The following is a 16,583-nucleotide window of genomic DNA, read 5'->3' on the forward strand; positions in this document are numbered from 1 at the left end:
GGATAATTTGCGTAGTATGTCTTTCACTGAAACTTGTTGACCCTTGGGTGGTGCCTGGTTTCAGTGTATGTATGGAGGCCTTTATTGAGTACCTATCAATTAATGTTCTCTGGAACAGGAGATCTCTGGTGTTCTCAGGATTTGGACTTAAGCCTCTGCCTCTGGTTTTCAGTCTTATTCTTGCAGTAGACTCAAGGCTTCTCTGTTACTTCCCATGCAGTTCCTTCTGTTGAAAAAGCTCTTCTGTTTGCTGGGCTCTTCAGTGTCTAATTCCCGTCCTGACACCAGGATGTGGTGGTGGACACTTTTTTTTTTTTTCCGTGGCTCACCTGTTCAGTCCTGCTGTGGGGAGGGAGGAATGCAGCTAACAATTATCCCTGGCCTCTGTGGGGAGTGCTCGCAGTGTCTAGGCTACACTGGGAATGCTCCCGCTCACGGCATGTGTGCTTTCCCTGTTTATCCTCTCAGGCTCTAGGTTGCTCTGCTGGGAGCTATCCATGGCCGGCGCTGGGTTGCACGCACTTCCCAGGTCTGAGCAGCTCAGGTTCAGGTCCTCGGGTACTCCACAAAGGCGCAGACTTGGCTGGGCATGCCTTTTGTGCCTTCTCCGGTCTGAGCAGCTCAGGTGACCAGGCGTTTGGCGAGCACGGTCACTGCGACTTATCGCCTTCCCGGTCCCTGCTGCTCGGTTTTCTGGGTGTGCAAATGGCGCACTTTCTCAGGCGGATATAGACTGGTCCAAACCCAAGAAGTCTTGGTTAGCAAGAAAGCCTGCCTGCAGCTTGGTATGGGAAGCCTCTCTGGGATCGTGGATGCCCCTTCCGGCACTGGCTGCCCTCCCTGCCTGTGTCCGTGGGGACTGGAGGATGGGCTGCCCACTGCCAGCTCGCTCTGCTCATTCTTTTGTTCTGTGAGCGGGGCTGGCGGAGTCTTCAGTTCAGTTCAGTTCAGTCGGTCAGTCGTGTCTGACTCTTTGCGACCCCATGAATCACAGCACGCCAGGCCTCCCTGTCCATCACCAACACCCGGAGTTCACTCAAACTCATGTCCATCACGCTGGTGATGCCATCCAGCCATCTCATTCTCTGTCCTCCCCGTCTCCTTGCACCCCCAATTCTTCCTAGCATCAGATTCTTTTCCAGTGAGTCAACTCGTCGCATGAGGTGGCCAGAGTATTGCAGTTTCAGCTTTAGCATCAGTCCTTCCAATGAACACCCAGGATTGATCTCCTTTAGAATGGACTGTTTGGATCTCCTTGCAGTACAAGGGACTCTCAAGAGTCTTCTCCAGCACCACAGCTCAAAAGCATCAGTTCTTCGGCAATCTGCTTTCTTCACAGTCCAACTCTCACATCCATACATGACCACGGGAAAAACCATAGCCTTGACTAAACGGACCTTGGTTGGCAAAGTAATGTCTCTGCTTTTTAATATGCTATCTAGGATGGTCATAACTTTCCTTCCAAGTAGCAAGCGTCTTTTAATTTCATGGCTGCAATCAACATCTGCAGTGATTTAGGATCCTCAAAAAATAAAATCTGACACTGTTTCCACTGTTTCTCCATCTATTTCCTGTGAAGTGATGGGACCAGATGCCATGATCTTAGTTTTCTGAATGTTGAGCTTCAAGCCAACCTTTTCACTCTCCTCTTTCACTTTCATCAAGAGGCTTATGAGTTCCTCTTCCCTTTCTGCCATAAGGGTGGTGTCATCTGCATATCTGAGATTATTGATATTTCTCCCGGAAAACTTGATTCCAGCTTGTGCTTCTTCCAGCCCAGCGTTCCTCATCATGTACTCTGCATATAAGTTAAATAAACAAGGTGACAATATACAGCCTTGACACACTCCTTTTCCTATTTGGAACCAGTCTGTTGTTCCATGTCCAATTCTAACTGATGCTTCCTGACCTGCATACAGGTTTCTCAAGAGGCAGGTCAGGTGGTCTGGTATTCCCATCTCTTTCAGAATGTTCCACAGTTTATTGTGATCCACACAGTCAAAGGATTTGGCACAGTCAATGAAGCAGAAATAGATGCTTTTCTGGAACTCTCTTGCTTTCTCCATGATCCAGCGGATGTTGGCAATTTGATCTCTGGTGCCTCTGCCTTTTCTAAAACCTGCTTGAACATCTGGGAGTTCACGGTTCACATATTGCTGAAGCCTGGCTTGGAGAATTTTGAGCATGACTTTACTAACGTGTGAGCACATAGCAGTGCCCAAATATCAATTCCAAGCTCCTATTTCATCCCACATTACCTATCCCCTACCCATATCCACACATCCATTCTCTACATGTGTGGCTTTTCCTGCCCTAGAAATAGGTTCATTTGTGCTATTTTTCTAGATTCCACATATATTCAGTAATATATATTTGTTTTTCTCTTTCTTACTTACTTCACTCTGTGTAACAGACTCTTAAGTCCATCCACGTCTCTGCCAGTGACTCAGCATCATTCTTTATTATGGCTGAGTAATATTCTGTTGTATATATGTACCACATCTTTACTCTGTCGATATATATTTAGGTTGCTTACATGTTCTGGCTTTTGTAAATAGTATTGCAATGAACACTGGGGTGCATGTGTCTTTTATAATTGTGGTTCACAGGAGGTATGCTCAGGAGTGGAATTGCTTGGGCATATGGCAGTTCTATATTAAGTTTTTAAAGAAACTTCCATACTGTTCTTCATAGTAACTGTGTCAGTTTACATTCTCATCAACAGTGACAGAGGGTACCCTTTTGTCCACACTCTCTCCAGGATTTATTGTCTGTAAATTTTTGGATAATGATCATTCTGACCATAGTGAGGTGACACTTCATTGTAGTTTTGATCAGCATTTCTCTAATAATTAATGATAGTTAGCATCATTTCATCTGGCTTTTGGCCATCAGTATGTCTTCTTTGGAGAAATATCTATTTAGGTTTACACCCAAGCTTTGATCGCCTTGTTTTTTTTTTTTTTTTTTGATATTGAATTTCACGAGATATTTGTATATTTGGAAATTAATTCTTTGTCAGTTGCTTCATTTGCAAATATTTCCCCCCATTCCAATGGTTGTCTTTTCATGTCCTTTATGATTTTCTTTTCTGTGTAAAATATCTTTACTTTAACTAGATCACATTTGTTTATTTTGTTTTTATTTTCATCATTCTAGGTGGTGGATCAAAAAAGATCTTGCTGTGATGTATGGCAAAGAGTATTCTTCCTACGATTTCCTCTAAGAATTTCACAGTGTCAGTGCATTTAGGGGCTTAATCTATTTTGAGTTTATGTTTGTGTATGGTGTTAGTGAATGTTTAAATTTCATTATTTTAAATGTAGCTGTTCAGTTTTCTCAAGCATCATTGATTGAAGAGACTGTCTTTTCTCTATTGTATATTCTTGCCTCCTTTGTCATAAATTAGGTGATCTCTGGGCTCTCTATCTTATTATATTGATCTATATTTCTGTTTTTGTGCCAGTACCATACTGTTTCCATGACTGTAGCTTTGTAGTTCGGACTGAAGTCAGGGAGCCTAATTCCTGTATGTCCATTTTTCTTTCTCAAGATTACTTTGGCTATTTTAGGACTTTTGTATTTCCATGTGAATTGTAATTTTTTTTCTTTTAATTCTGTGGAAAATGTTATTGGTAATTTGATAGTGATTGGACTGAATATGTAGATTGCTTTCAGTAGTATAGTCATTTTCACAATATTGATACTTCCTGTCAAAGAACATGGCATATCTCTCCATCTATGTCATATTTGATTTCTTTCATTGGTGTGATAGTTAGTACAGGTTTTTACCTCCTTAGATAGCTTTATTACTTGGTATTTAATTTTCTTTTTTTTGCAGTGGCAAATGGGATTTATTTCTTAATCTCTCTGATATTTCTTTGTTACTGTATAGGAATGCAAGATATTTCTGTGTATTGATTTTGTATTCTGAAACTTTACCAAATTCATTGATGAGCTCTAGTAGTCTTGTGGTAGTGTTTGACAGTAGCAAAATAATAATGGGTGATTTTAACACTGCTTACACATTTGGAAAGATCATCCAGACAGAAAATAAATAAGAAAGCAAAAACTTTAAATGACAAAATAGACCAGACATACTTAATTGGTATTTATAAGACATTCTATCCAAAAGCAGCAAAATAGATTTTCTTCTCAAGTGCACCCAGAACATTCTCCAGAATATATCATATCTTAGGTCATAAATCAAACCTTTGTAAATTTAAGAATGTGGAAATCATATGAAGAATCTTTTCTAACTATAGAACTTTGAAATTAGGAATCAATTGCAGCAAAATAACTATACAGAGCACAAACACTTGTACGCTAAACAATATGCTGCTAAATAACAAAGAGATAACTGAAAAATCAAAGGAAGAATTAAATAATACATAAAACCAAGCAACAAAGAAAACATGAGGACCCAAAATCTGTAGGATGCAGCAAAACAGTCCTATGAGGGAAATTTATAGCAATTTAATCCCACATCAAGAAATAAAAATCTCAAATAAACAACTAATCTTTACACCTAAAGCAATTAGGTAAATAAGAATAAAGAAAATCCAAAGTTAGTAGAAGGAAAGAAATCGTAAAAATCACAGTAGAAATAAACGAAATAGAAATGAAGAAAAAAAATAGTAAAGATCAATGAAACTAAAAGCTTATTCTTTGAGAAGGTAAGCAAAATTGATAAACCCTTAGCGAATCTAATCAACAAAAAAGGAGAGAGTTCAATAAAATTAGAAATGAAAAAAGAGAAATTACAACTGATATGACAGAAAAACAAAGGATCATGATGCTACTACAAACAACTGTGTGCAAAAAAGAAAATGGCAAACCTGGAAGAAATGGGCACATTCTTAAACAGGTACAACATTCCTATGTTGAACCAGGAACAGAAAATACAGATAAACCAGTGACAAGTAATGAAATTAACTACAATTTAAAATCTTCCAACAAACAAGCTTCCAGGACCATATGGTTTCACATGTGAATTCTATCAAACATTTAGAGAAGAGTCAGCACCCATACTTCTCAAACATTTGCAAAAACTTACAGAGGAAAGAATGCTTCCAAAACCTATTCTACAAGGCTATCTTCACCCTGATAACAAAACCAGAAAATGATCTCACACACACAATTGTAAACCAATGTGAAGAGCTGACTGATTGGAAAACATCCTGATGCTGGGAAAGATTGAAGGAAAAAGGAGAAGAGAGCAGCAGAGGATGAGATGGTTAGATAGCATTACTGACTCAATGGGCATGAGTTTGAACAAATTCTGGGAGATGTTGAAGGACAGGGGAGACTGGTGTGCTGCAGTCCATGGGGTCACAAAGAGTCAGAGACGACCTAGTGACTAAATAAGAACAACATCATTTATGAACATTGACATAAAAATCCTCAACAAAATACTAACAGAGTCTAACACACATTAGAAGGATCATACAACATGATCAAGTTGGAGTTATCCCAGCAATGCAAAGAGTCTTCAATGTATGCAAATCAATCAATTTAATACATCATGTTGACAACTTAAAGAATAAAAACCATATGACCATCTCAATAAATGCAGAGAAAGCTTTTGACAAAATCCAACAGTATTTATAATAATGCTCCAGAAAATGAGCATAGAGATAACCTACCTCAACATAATAAAGGCCATATATGACATACTCAAAGTAAACATCATTCTCAATGGTGAAAACCTGAAAGCATTTTTTCTAAGATCAGGAATAATACAAGGATGTCCACTCTTGCCAGTTTTATTCAACATAGTACTGGAAGTCCTTGCCATGGTAACCAAAGAAGAAAAAGAAAAGAAATTCAAATTAGATAAGAAGTTAAACTGTCACTGTTTGCAGATGACATGATACTATACATAGAGAATTCTAAGGATGCCCCTAGAAAACTACTAGAATTCATCACTGACTTTGGTAAAGTTGCAGGATACAACATTAATGCACATAAATCTCTTGTATTCCTATACACTAACAATGAAAGATCAGAAAGAGAAATTAAGGAACCAATCACATTTACTATTACAACAAAGAGTAAAATACTTACAAATAAACTTACCTAGGGATGCAAAAGATCTGTACTCAACAGTGATGAAAGAAACTGAGATGACAAACAGGTGGAAAGATATAATATGTTCTTGGATTGAGAGAATCAATATTGTCAAAATGACCATACTGCCAAAGGCAACCTATAGATTCAATGCAGTCTCTATCAAATTACCAATGGCAAGGATTTTACCAATTCCATTCTTCATAACACAAAGTTTTAATATATATATGTAGAAACAAAAGGACTCAAATAGCCAAAGCAATCTTGAGAAAGAAAAATGGAGCTGGAGGAATCAGGCTTCCTGACTTCAGATTATACTACAAAGCTACAGTCACCAAAACTATATGGTACTGTCACAGAAACAGATATATAGATCAATGGAACAGGATAGAAATTCCAGAAATAAATAGACACAGTTATGATCAATTAGAAGAAGGCAATGGCAATCCATTCCAGTATTCTTGCCTGGAGAATCCCAGGGATGGCAGAGCCTGTTGGGCTGCCGTCTGTGGAGTTGCATATGTCGGACATGACTGATGTGACTTAGCAGCAACAGCATGATCAATTAATCTACAAGAAAGGAGACAAAGTTATACTGTGGAGAAAAGACAGTATCTTCAATAAACAGTGGTGGGAAAACTGGGCAGCTAAACGTAAAAACATGAAATTAAAATATTCTTTATCACCACACACAAAAATAAACTCAAAATGGATTAAAGACCTAAATGTAAGATTAGATACTATAAAACTCTTGGAAAAAAAACATAAGAATATGCTTTGACATAAATTGTAGCATTATCTTTTTTAGACAATCTCCCAGAGTAATGGAAATAAATATAAAAATAAACAAATGGGACATAATTTGTTTTGCTATGCAAAAACTTTTGAGTATTTTTAAAATGGGACATAATTTCCTTTGCTATACAAAGGAATCTTTTGCATAGCAAAGGAAACCATAAACAAAACAAAAAGACAATTGGCAGAATGAGAGAAATTATTTGCAAGCAGTGTGACTGAAAAGGGATTAACAAGAGATTAATAAGGGATTAATCTCCAAAATATACAAACAGTTAATGCAGCTCTATGTACAAAAAATGCTATCATAAATGGGTAGACAAGGTAAATAGGTATTTCTACAAAATAAACATTCAGATGGCCAAGAAGTACATGAAAATGCACTCAGGATTGCTAATTATTAGAGAAATGCAAATCACAACTACAAAGAAATATTTACTTACACCGATTAGAATGGTCAACATCAAAACGTCTACAAATGCTATAGAAGGTATGGAGAAAAGGGAGCCCTCCTACAGTGTTGGTGGAATGTAAGTTGGTCCAGCCACTATGGAGGATGAAATGGATGTTTTTAAGAAACTAAAAATAGAGTTACCATATGATCCAGCAATCCCACTCCTGGGCATATATCTGGGGGAAAACATGGTTGCAAAAAATACATGCAACCCAGTATTCACTGCAGTGCTGTTTACAATAACCAAGACATTGAAGCAACTTAAATGTTCATCAATTGTTTAATGGATAATGATAATATGGTACATATATAGAATGGAATATTACTCAGCCATTAAAGAGAAGGAAATAATGCCTTTTCCAGCAACATAGTGCAGCTGGAGATTATCATACTTAATGAAGTCAGTCAGACAGAGAAAGACAAATATATGATCTTGCTTAACTGGATATGGAACAACAGACTTTTTCCAAATAAGAAAAGGAGTACGTCAAGGTTGTATATTGTCACCCTGCTTATTTAACTTATATGCAGAGTACATCATGAGGAATGCTGGGCTGGAAGAAGCACAAGCTGGAATCAAGATTGCCGGGAGAAATATCAATAACCTCAGATATGCAGATGACACCACCCTTATGGCAGAAAGTGAAGAGGAACTCATAAGCCTCTTGATGAAAGTGAAAGAGGAGAGTGAAAAGGTTGGCTTGAAGCTTAACATTCAGAAAACAAAGATCATGGCATCTGGTCCCATCACTTCATGGGGAATAGATAGAGAAACAGTGGAAATGGTGTCAGACTTTATTTTTTGGGGCTCCAGAGTCACTGCAGATGCTGATTGCAGCCATGAAATTAAAAGACACTTACTCCTTGGAAGGAAAGTTATGCCCAACCTAGATAGCATATTAAAAAGCAGAGACATTACTTTGCCAACCAAGGTCCGTCTAGTCAAGGCTATGGTTTTTCCAGTGGTCATGTATGGATGTGAGATTTGGACTGTGAAGAAAGCTGATCGCCGAAGAATTGATGCTTTTGAACTGTGGTGCTGGAGAAGACACTTGAGAGTCCCTTGGACTGCAAGGAGTTCCAACCAGTCCATTCTAAAGGAGATCAATCCTGGGTGTTCCTGGAAGGACTGATGCTAAACCTGAAACTCCAATACTTTGGCCACCTCATGCGATGAGTTGACTCACTGGAAAAGACTCTGATGCTGGGAGGGATTGGAGGAGGGAGGAAACGGGGACGACAGAAAATGAGATGGCTGGATGGCATCACCGACTCGATGGAGGTGAATTTGAGTGAACTCCGGGAGTTGGTGATGGACAGGGAGGCCTGGCATGCTGTGATTCTTGGGGTCGCAGAGTCGGATATGACTGCGCGACTTAACTGAAATGAACTGCACTATATCCAGAATCTAAAATAATATACAAACGAGCTTATTTACAAAGCAGAAACATAGTTACAGGATTTAGAGAATGAGCTTATGTTACCGAGGATAAGGGTGGGAGGAGGGATAGATTGGGAGTTTGGGATTGACGTGTATACACTGCTATATTTAAAACAGATCACAAACAGGACCTAATATATAGCACAGGGAACTCTACTCAATACTCTGTAATAATCTAAATGGGAAAATAATTTGAAAAATAATAGATACATGTGTGTGTATAATTCAATCACTTTGCTCTATACCTGAAACCTAATGTTGTTAATCAACTATACTCCAATATAATGTAAAATTTTTGAAAAGAAGTGTAAATAAAAAAGGAATAATGGTAAAAAACAACCAGATTTTTCCACATACCCTGTATTCCAATTTTGTGGGACTCAATATGTGAGAAATCAGGTTTCTCTAATCAGAATTTAAGAGAACTAATTTTGAAAGCTAACACCATATAAGGTGATAGTGGAAACCTTGGGAAGTGTTGATGAAGAACATCAGAAAAGTGAATTCAGAGATTTTGAGATAATAATCTTAACATTGTTTGACTTTATGTAGCAAGGAATCATTTATAAACTACTGTCTCATATTTGTGAAGCCTCAGTTGCTCAGTGATATGGAATCCACCTGCAGTGTAGGAGACAGGGGTTCAATCCCTAGGTTGGGAAGATCCCCTGGAGGAAGAAATGGCAAAAAATATCCCCTTATTCTAGTCTGATTTTAACAGATTTGAGAGATAATAGAACAGTAGACATTCTAAAACACACACAAAAGTAAAGTTTTTTTTATTTTAATGATGGAAAAAGTAAAAGTACTTCAAGGATAGATGCTGTCAGGAGCTGTGGGTTAGATCTCTGGAGAAGGAAATGACAATCCACTCCAGTATTCTTGTGTGGGTGATCTCATGGGCAGGGGATCATGCCAGGCTGTAGTCCATGGGGACTTAGCGACTAAACAACAAACTACTTCAGGGATAGATGCCATCATGCCCATTTTATAGATGAAAAAATTAAGGGTCATCTAGTATAATTATTTGCTCCATAATTCTCGATGAATAAATGATGTCGATGGATCTAGAATTCAGGTCTTCTGGCTCAGTATTCTTACCACCCAATCGAAGCAAGAAGCAAAGAAAGAGTGAAAAGGAGTAAAGGACAGAATGAGAGGGATCAAGATACTAGACTATCAGAAGAACGAGGAAATTACTAGAAGTTATGGAGATACATTAGAGAAGACTCTTGTGAGTCCTTTGGACTGCAAGTAGATCAAACCAGACTATCCTAAAGGAAATCAGTCCTGAATATTCATTGAATGGACTGATGCTGAAGCTGAAGCTTCAATACTTTGCCCACTTGATGTGATGAATGGACTCATTGGAAAAGTTTCAGATGCTGGGAAAAATTGAAGGCAGGAGGAGAAGTGGTGACAGAGGATGACATGGTTTGATGGCATCACCGATTCGATGGACATGAGTTTGAGCAAGCTCTGGGAGTTGTTAATGGACAGGGAAGCCTGGCATGCCGCAGTCCATGGGGTTGCAATGAGTTGGACACGACTGAGAGAATGAACTTAACTGAACTGATGGAGATATATATGAGGAGGACATTGTCATAAGGGTTAAATGTTACAAAAGCTGTAAAATTAAAATTTATCACTAATTCTGAGCAGTATAGTTTGAAGCAAAATATTTTCTGATGTTAAAAATGACGTATATTTGACAGGGAAATATAGGTCAACCAAATATAATAAACTTGTTTTTGTTACTTTTGTTTGAGCCTTCTTAAATATATCATTTGTTCATGGGCTATTACTGTCATCAGATTTGCATATTTAAATTCAACAAAAGAAGTATTGATATTTCATACTTACCTGTATTAATCTTTTCTTGGTTAATAAAGTATTGTCCTGTATTGATTAAAAACCCCAGCAATCCCACTGCTAGGCATACACACCAAGGAAACCAGAATTGAAAGAGACACGTGTACCCCAATGATCATCACAGCACTGTTTACAATAGCCAGGACATGGAAGCAACCTAGATGTACATTGGCAGATTACTGGATAAGAAAGCTGTGGTACATATACACAATGGAATTTTACTCAGCTGTTAAAAAGAATGCATTTGAATCAGTTCTAATGAGGTGGATGAAACTGGAGCCTAGTATACAGAATTAAGTAAGTCAGAAAGAGAAACACCAATACAGTATATTCACGCATATATATGGAATTTAGAAAGATGATAATGATGACCCTATATGTGTGACAGCAAAAAAGACACAGAGCTAAAGAACAGACTTTTGGACTCTGTGGGAGAAGGCCAGGGTGGGATGATCTGAAATAATAGCGTTGAAACATGTATATTACCATATGTGAAATAGATTGCCAGTCCAAGTTCGATGCATGAGACAGGGCACTCAGGGTCAGTGAACTGGGAGGCCCCTGAGAGATGGGATGGGGAGGAAGGTGGGAGGAGGGCTCAGAAAGGGTGCAAGTGTACACCCATGGTTGATTCGTGTTGATGTATGGCGAAAGCCACTACAATATTGTAAAGTAATTAGCCTCCAATTAAAATAAATAAATTGATTAAAAAAAATACGTCAGTACTCCCAATTTTTATTTCCCTTGTGGAAGGTTCCTCCATTCTAGAAAGACAAAGGAGCACTTACTGACAGATGATGATGTATAATCACAAGTTTTTTTTTTTTTGTAATTAATTTATTTTTTATTGGAGGCAAATTATTTTACAATATTGGTTGGTTTTGTTATACATTGACATGAATTCGCCCCGGGTTTACATAAGTTCCCCCTCCTGAACCCCCCTCCCACCTCCCTCCTCCCTTTATCCTCCCTCTGGGTCATCCCCGCATGCCCGCCCCGAGCATCCTATAACATGCATTGACCCTGAACTAGTGATTCATTTCACATATGACAACATACGTGTTTCAATGACATTCTCCCAAATCATCCCACCCTCACCGTCTCCCACAGAGTCCCAAAGACTGATCTAATCACAAGTTTTTAAACTGCATAGCCTCATGCAGTCAGAAAATATTCACTGGATTTGTCATCAAAACATGAAATTGGAAATCTGTCTTTAGTGGATTTTCCATTTTTGCTATTGAATCTTCTCTTTAATTACAAGAAAAAATACTAGGTAATAACAGTATTGAAGGAAATAAGAGATTTTTAATGTTATGAATATTTCTAGCTATGATCATACTCATTTGACAGTGTATACACAATAAATTAATTTGGATATACCTCAAAAGGTAACCATTGAGGTTTTATACCAATTAATAAATGAAAATGTGGCTTCATATAATTTGTTATGTGAAGATAATTACCAACACATATGATAAGATGATCTCATTATAAGTAGAATTTCAGCTCTGGAGTATCAAGGGCTATATCAGGAAGTTTCTTTATCTGGAATGAAATAATAGAAATTACTTGAACTTCAACTCTCCATTTGTCCCTTTCATATCACAGATCACCATAATTAAGTACCAGTGCCTTTTAGAGAGTTTGGGGAAACTTTTTGAGTCTTCACAATTAATCATCTATTCTAGGAAAATTAGAAAAACATAAGAAATAATTTTGCAAAAATTAAAAATAGAAGGAATGCTGATGGTCATTTCACAGGGTCCAATTTTAATGCATTTTGTTACATGAAAAAATAATTTATTTTTTGTTTTTTAAGTCTGTCCTCAAAACTAGTTCATGCTTACGTCTGAGAGGGAATGCATCACTCTATAATAAGAAACCTAAGTTTTGACTTCCTGTCTCCAGCTTTTCAGACAGTGGCAACAAGTGTGGGTCAGTAGTTTATTTTATGGGTTATTTTCTTGTATTTGGAAAATTCTGATAAAGAAAAGGACTCTTTTTCCTTATTGTCACTATTGCTCACTTGTGTAAAACCTCATGTGCTTTGGAATTGCGAATAGAGCAGTAGACAATCTGAAAGTTAATATTCATATATGACACTTCTTGAAATATTGACTAAGGGGATGTAATAAAAAATGATTACCTTTGGAACAAATTCCTAATGTATAATTTAAAAATTCCAGTGAAATCAGCCTGCCAAGCAGTGTGTTCATATGCTCAGGTTATTGTACAGTTTCCTTTAACCTTCCTTTTACCTCTTAGTTTGTCTCTTAATTCCATGCCACTGTAACAAATGGTTGAGAATTATGAGAATGGAATGTGATTTAAATGATGATGAAGCAGATGGCTTACTCTTCAGCAGTTAAAAGGAAAGCTCAAGTAACTCATTTCTTAGCTTCAAGACAACTCATTCATATTAATCTTACATGCAGTGACATTTTGGGGGCTTATTTAATAATAAAATTTAAAAATCTTTGTCTCCCACCTGAAAACTTAAACCTTTCTGATATGCACTATATTTTTCATTAAAATGCTCTTTATTTTTTTCCTTTTTTTCAAGTACAATGAAGTTATTTCATTAACTTTAAACAAATTAAATATGAAAGAAAAAAATCAGTTAACTTATTTACTAAGTATCCCAGAGCAATGTGTGTTAATGAATAGCAACATTTGTGGAGCTTACATTATTAATGAAATATCCTTAGGTGTACTGGTAAAGAAAATACCTAGATATGAAAATAGTTGGGACTGCTTATGAATGTAAATTAGACATAGTTTTACTCTACCTTCTGTGATACAGCTGTTATGGATAACTAATAGTATGTTCTAAAACATTACCACTTTGTCTATCTTCATTTCATTCATTATATTATAATTATAGTGAAGTTGATCTAAACTGAGTACTCAAATACTTAAGACTTTTCACCCAAAGATAAATGGATGAATCTCTGTTCTGTGAAGGGAGCCTATTAAACTAATTTTTGTATTTGTTAACATTTTTTTTCTTTTATTTATTTATTTATTTCAATTGGAGGCTAATTGCTTTACATTTTTGTATTGGTTTTGTTAACTTTTACAATACTTGCTTTGCTTTACCATCAATATATGTTTATTTATTTATTTTGTTTGTTTCTATAACTTGATTCTTTTTATTTTTTAAATTTATTTTAATTGGAGGCTAATTACTTTACAGTATTGTAGAGGTTTTTGCCATACATTAATATGAATCAGCCATGGGTGTATATGTGTCCCCCATCCTGAAACCCCCTCCTACCTCCATCCGCATCCCATCCCTCAGGGTCATCCCAGTGAACCGGCCCTGAGTGCCCTGTCTCATGCATCGAACCTGGACTGGCGATCTAGTTCACATATGGTAATATAGTTGTCTCAATGCTATTCTCTCAAATCATCCCACCCTCCCCTTTTCCCAGAGAGTCCAAAAGTCTGTTCTTTATCTCTGTATCTCTTTTGCTTTTTCACATATAGGGTCATCATTATCATCTTTCTAAATTCCATATATATGTGTGAATATACTGTATTGGTGTTTTTCTTTCTGACTTACTTCACTCTGTATAATAGGCTCCAGTTTCATCCACCTTATTAAAACTGATTCAAATACATTCTTTTTAATAGCTGGGTAATATTCCATTGTGTAAATGTACCACAGTTTTCTTATCCATTCGTCTTCTGATGGACATCTAGGTTGCTTCCATGTCCTAGCTATTGTAAACATTGATGAACATTGATATACATGTGTCTCTTTCAATTCTGGTTTCCTCAGTGTGTATGCCCAGCAGTGGGATTGCTGGGTCTTATGGCAGTTCTATTTCCAGCTTTTTAAGGAATCTCCACACTATTCTCCATAGTGACTGTACTAGTTTGCATTCACACCAACAGTTTAAGACAGTTCCCTTTTCTCCGCACCCTCTCCAGAATTTACTTTTTGTGCACTTTTGGATAGCAGCCATTCTGACCGGCGTGAGATGGTACCTCACTGTTGTTTTGATTTGCATTTCTCTGATAATGAGTGATGTTAAGCATCTTTTCATGTGTTTGATAGCCATCTGTATGTCTTCTTTGGAGAAATGTCTATTTAGTTCTTTGGTCCATTTTTTGATTGGGACATTTATTTTTCTGGAATTGAGCTGCAAGAGCTGCTTGTGTATTTTTGAGATTCTTTGTCAGTTGCTTTGTTTGCTATTATTTTCTCCCATTTCTGAAGGATGTCTTTTCACCTTGCTTATAGTTTCCTTTGTTGTGCAAAAGCTTTTAAGTTTAATTAGGTCCCATTTGTTTATTTTTGTTTTTATTTCCATTACTCTGTGAGGTGGGTCATAGAGGATCCTGCTGTGATTTATGTTGGGGAGTGTTTTGCCTATGTTTTCCTCTAGTAGTTGTATAGTTTCTGGTCTTACATTTAGATCTTTAATCCATTTTGAGTTGATTTTTGTGTATGGTGTTAGAAAGTGTTCTAGTTTCATTCTTTTACAAGTGGTTGACCAGTTTTATATTTAAAATTGAAGTTCATCTTTCTTTGTATTCTTCAACATTTCAAGGGAAAAATCTTAACTCATTATAAAGTTATACAATTCAAATAACTTTATATTTTTGGTCTTATACAATCTCATTTCTTCTCACCCTATCAATAGAAAGTAAAGTTAAATATAAAGACTAAAGATGTTTAGTTTAAAGATTAGTACACGGTCAACTATTTCACTCTATGTCTGGCTTTATAGTGGCAGATTGCATGGTAAGCCGAAAGTTAGGGAAATTATGTTAACTATCTCAATAAGTGATTTATCACTTACAAAGCCTACGGAGCAGGAAGTTCCTCAATTCCATTCACAGTTAAATTCAATAATTGGTAGTTGGTTGATTTTTATACTGACTTTGAGGTATGTTACAGTAGTGATGGGGGATTTGAACTATTTGGACAGCTGCTGGAAATGTCATTCTATTAATAGCAAGACATATGTCTGATTATGCCTACCATTCCCTTCCTTCATTACTACTTACTAACTATAATATAACATGGTCACTCTCTCCTGTGGATACTGTGACTTTTAAACATTTCTTTCGTAGTTATAATTTGAAACAGAGAAAGAGTTCTTATGGTTTGCTTTTCTGAGAAATGCAATTCCCAAGAGTACAAGTATCCAGACTCAGGTGAATTTTATCTCCAGTTATGGGAGTGGGAACTAAATATATATACATATTATTAATATTTCAGATGATGAATCAGTAATCTTGAATGAGAGAGATGCCAGGAGCTTAAGAGATAGAACAGTTTGATCTTAAAAGCATTATTTACAAAATTTCACAAACATAAATGTTTTATAACATGTAGAAATGTTGCTTGCAAATAAATATAGTCAGATTGATTTGTAGATGATTAAATAACTGTACTAAAATATTATTATTTAATGCATTTAAGCAATTCCCACAGAAGCAGAACTGAAAATCACTATGCAGAAATTACTACTAACTCATCTTTGCTTTTTTAACAGCTTAACTTCTTTTTAATTTTTTTGATTTTCTTTTCCTTTGCTGTATATTATTCATAAATTATTTTTCCCCTTTAGGACAAAGTTGAAGAGCAAGCTATGCAAGGAGAAGATCAGGTAAGAAAATAATAGTAATAGGAACAACAAAATCTATTGAGAAGTGTTAAGTAAAAAAAATAATTTGTTGTAATGCTAAGAACTGAATATCATAAGATAGGTATACTCACCTTTATAATTTTATGATTCAAAGTATAGTTACTAAATTGCTTTGGAATTGCTACTATTAACAGCTGCCTGTAATGTGGAACTAATTGAGTCAAATGGGATCTTTTCTGTACATTAATTACCCAGCTGGAAACATCTGGATGGCTAATTGTTTCACTTTGCATGGAGATTATTTAAGTTTGTTCTGTAAAAGTTTTATTTTTTTTCCTCTTTTTTA

At 36.4% G+C, this 16,583-nt stretch overlaps 1 long non-coding RNA gene across 1 annotated transcript in view; it reads left to right on the forward strand.

Moving 5' to 3' along the window:
• Window positions 1-16,264, forward strand: part of LOC148773351 (uncharacterized) — a 79,453-nt gene extending 63,189 nt beyond the window's left edge. Inside the window, exon 4 of the long non-coding RNA XR_016036787.1 lies at window positions 16,220-16,264. This is a non-coding gene — a long non-coding RNA (uncharacterized LOC148773351). The remainder of the gene's footprint in view (window positions 1-16,219) is intronic.
• The last annotated feature ends 319 nt before the right edge of the window (window positions 16,265-16,583 follow it).

Source organism: Moschus berezovskii, chromosome X (genome assembly GCF_049115385.1).
Source record: "Moschus berezovskii isolate FMDL1 chromosome X, NW_MosBer_1.0, whole genome shotgun sequence".
Taxonomy (NCBI): domain Eukaryota; kingdom Metazoa; phylum Chordata; class Mammalia; order Artiodactyla; family Moschidae; genus Moschus; species Moschus berezovskii.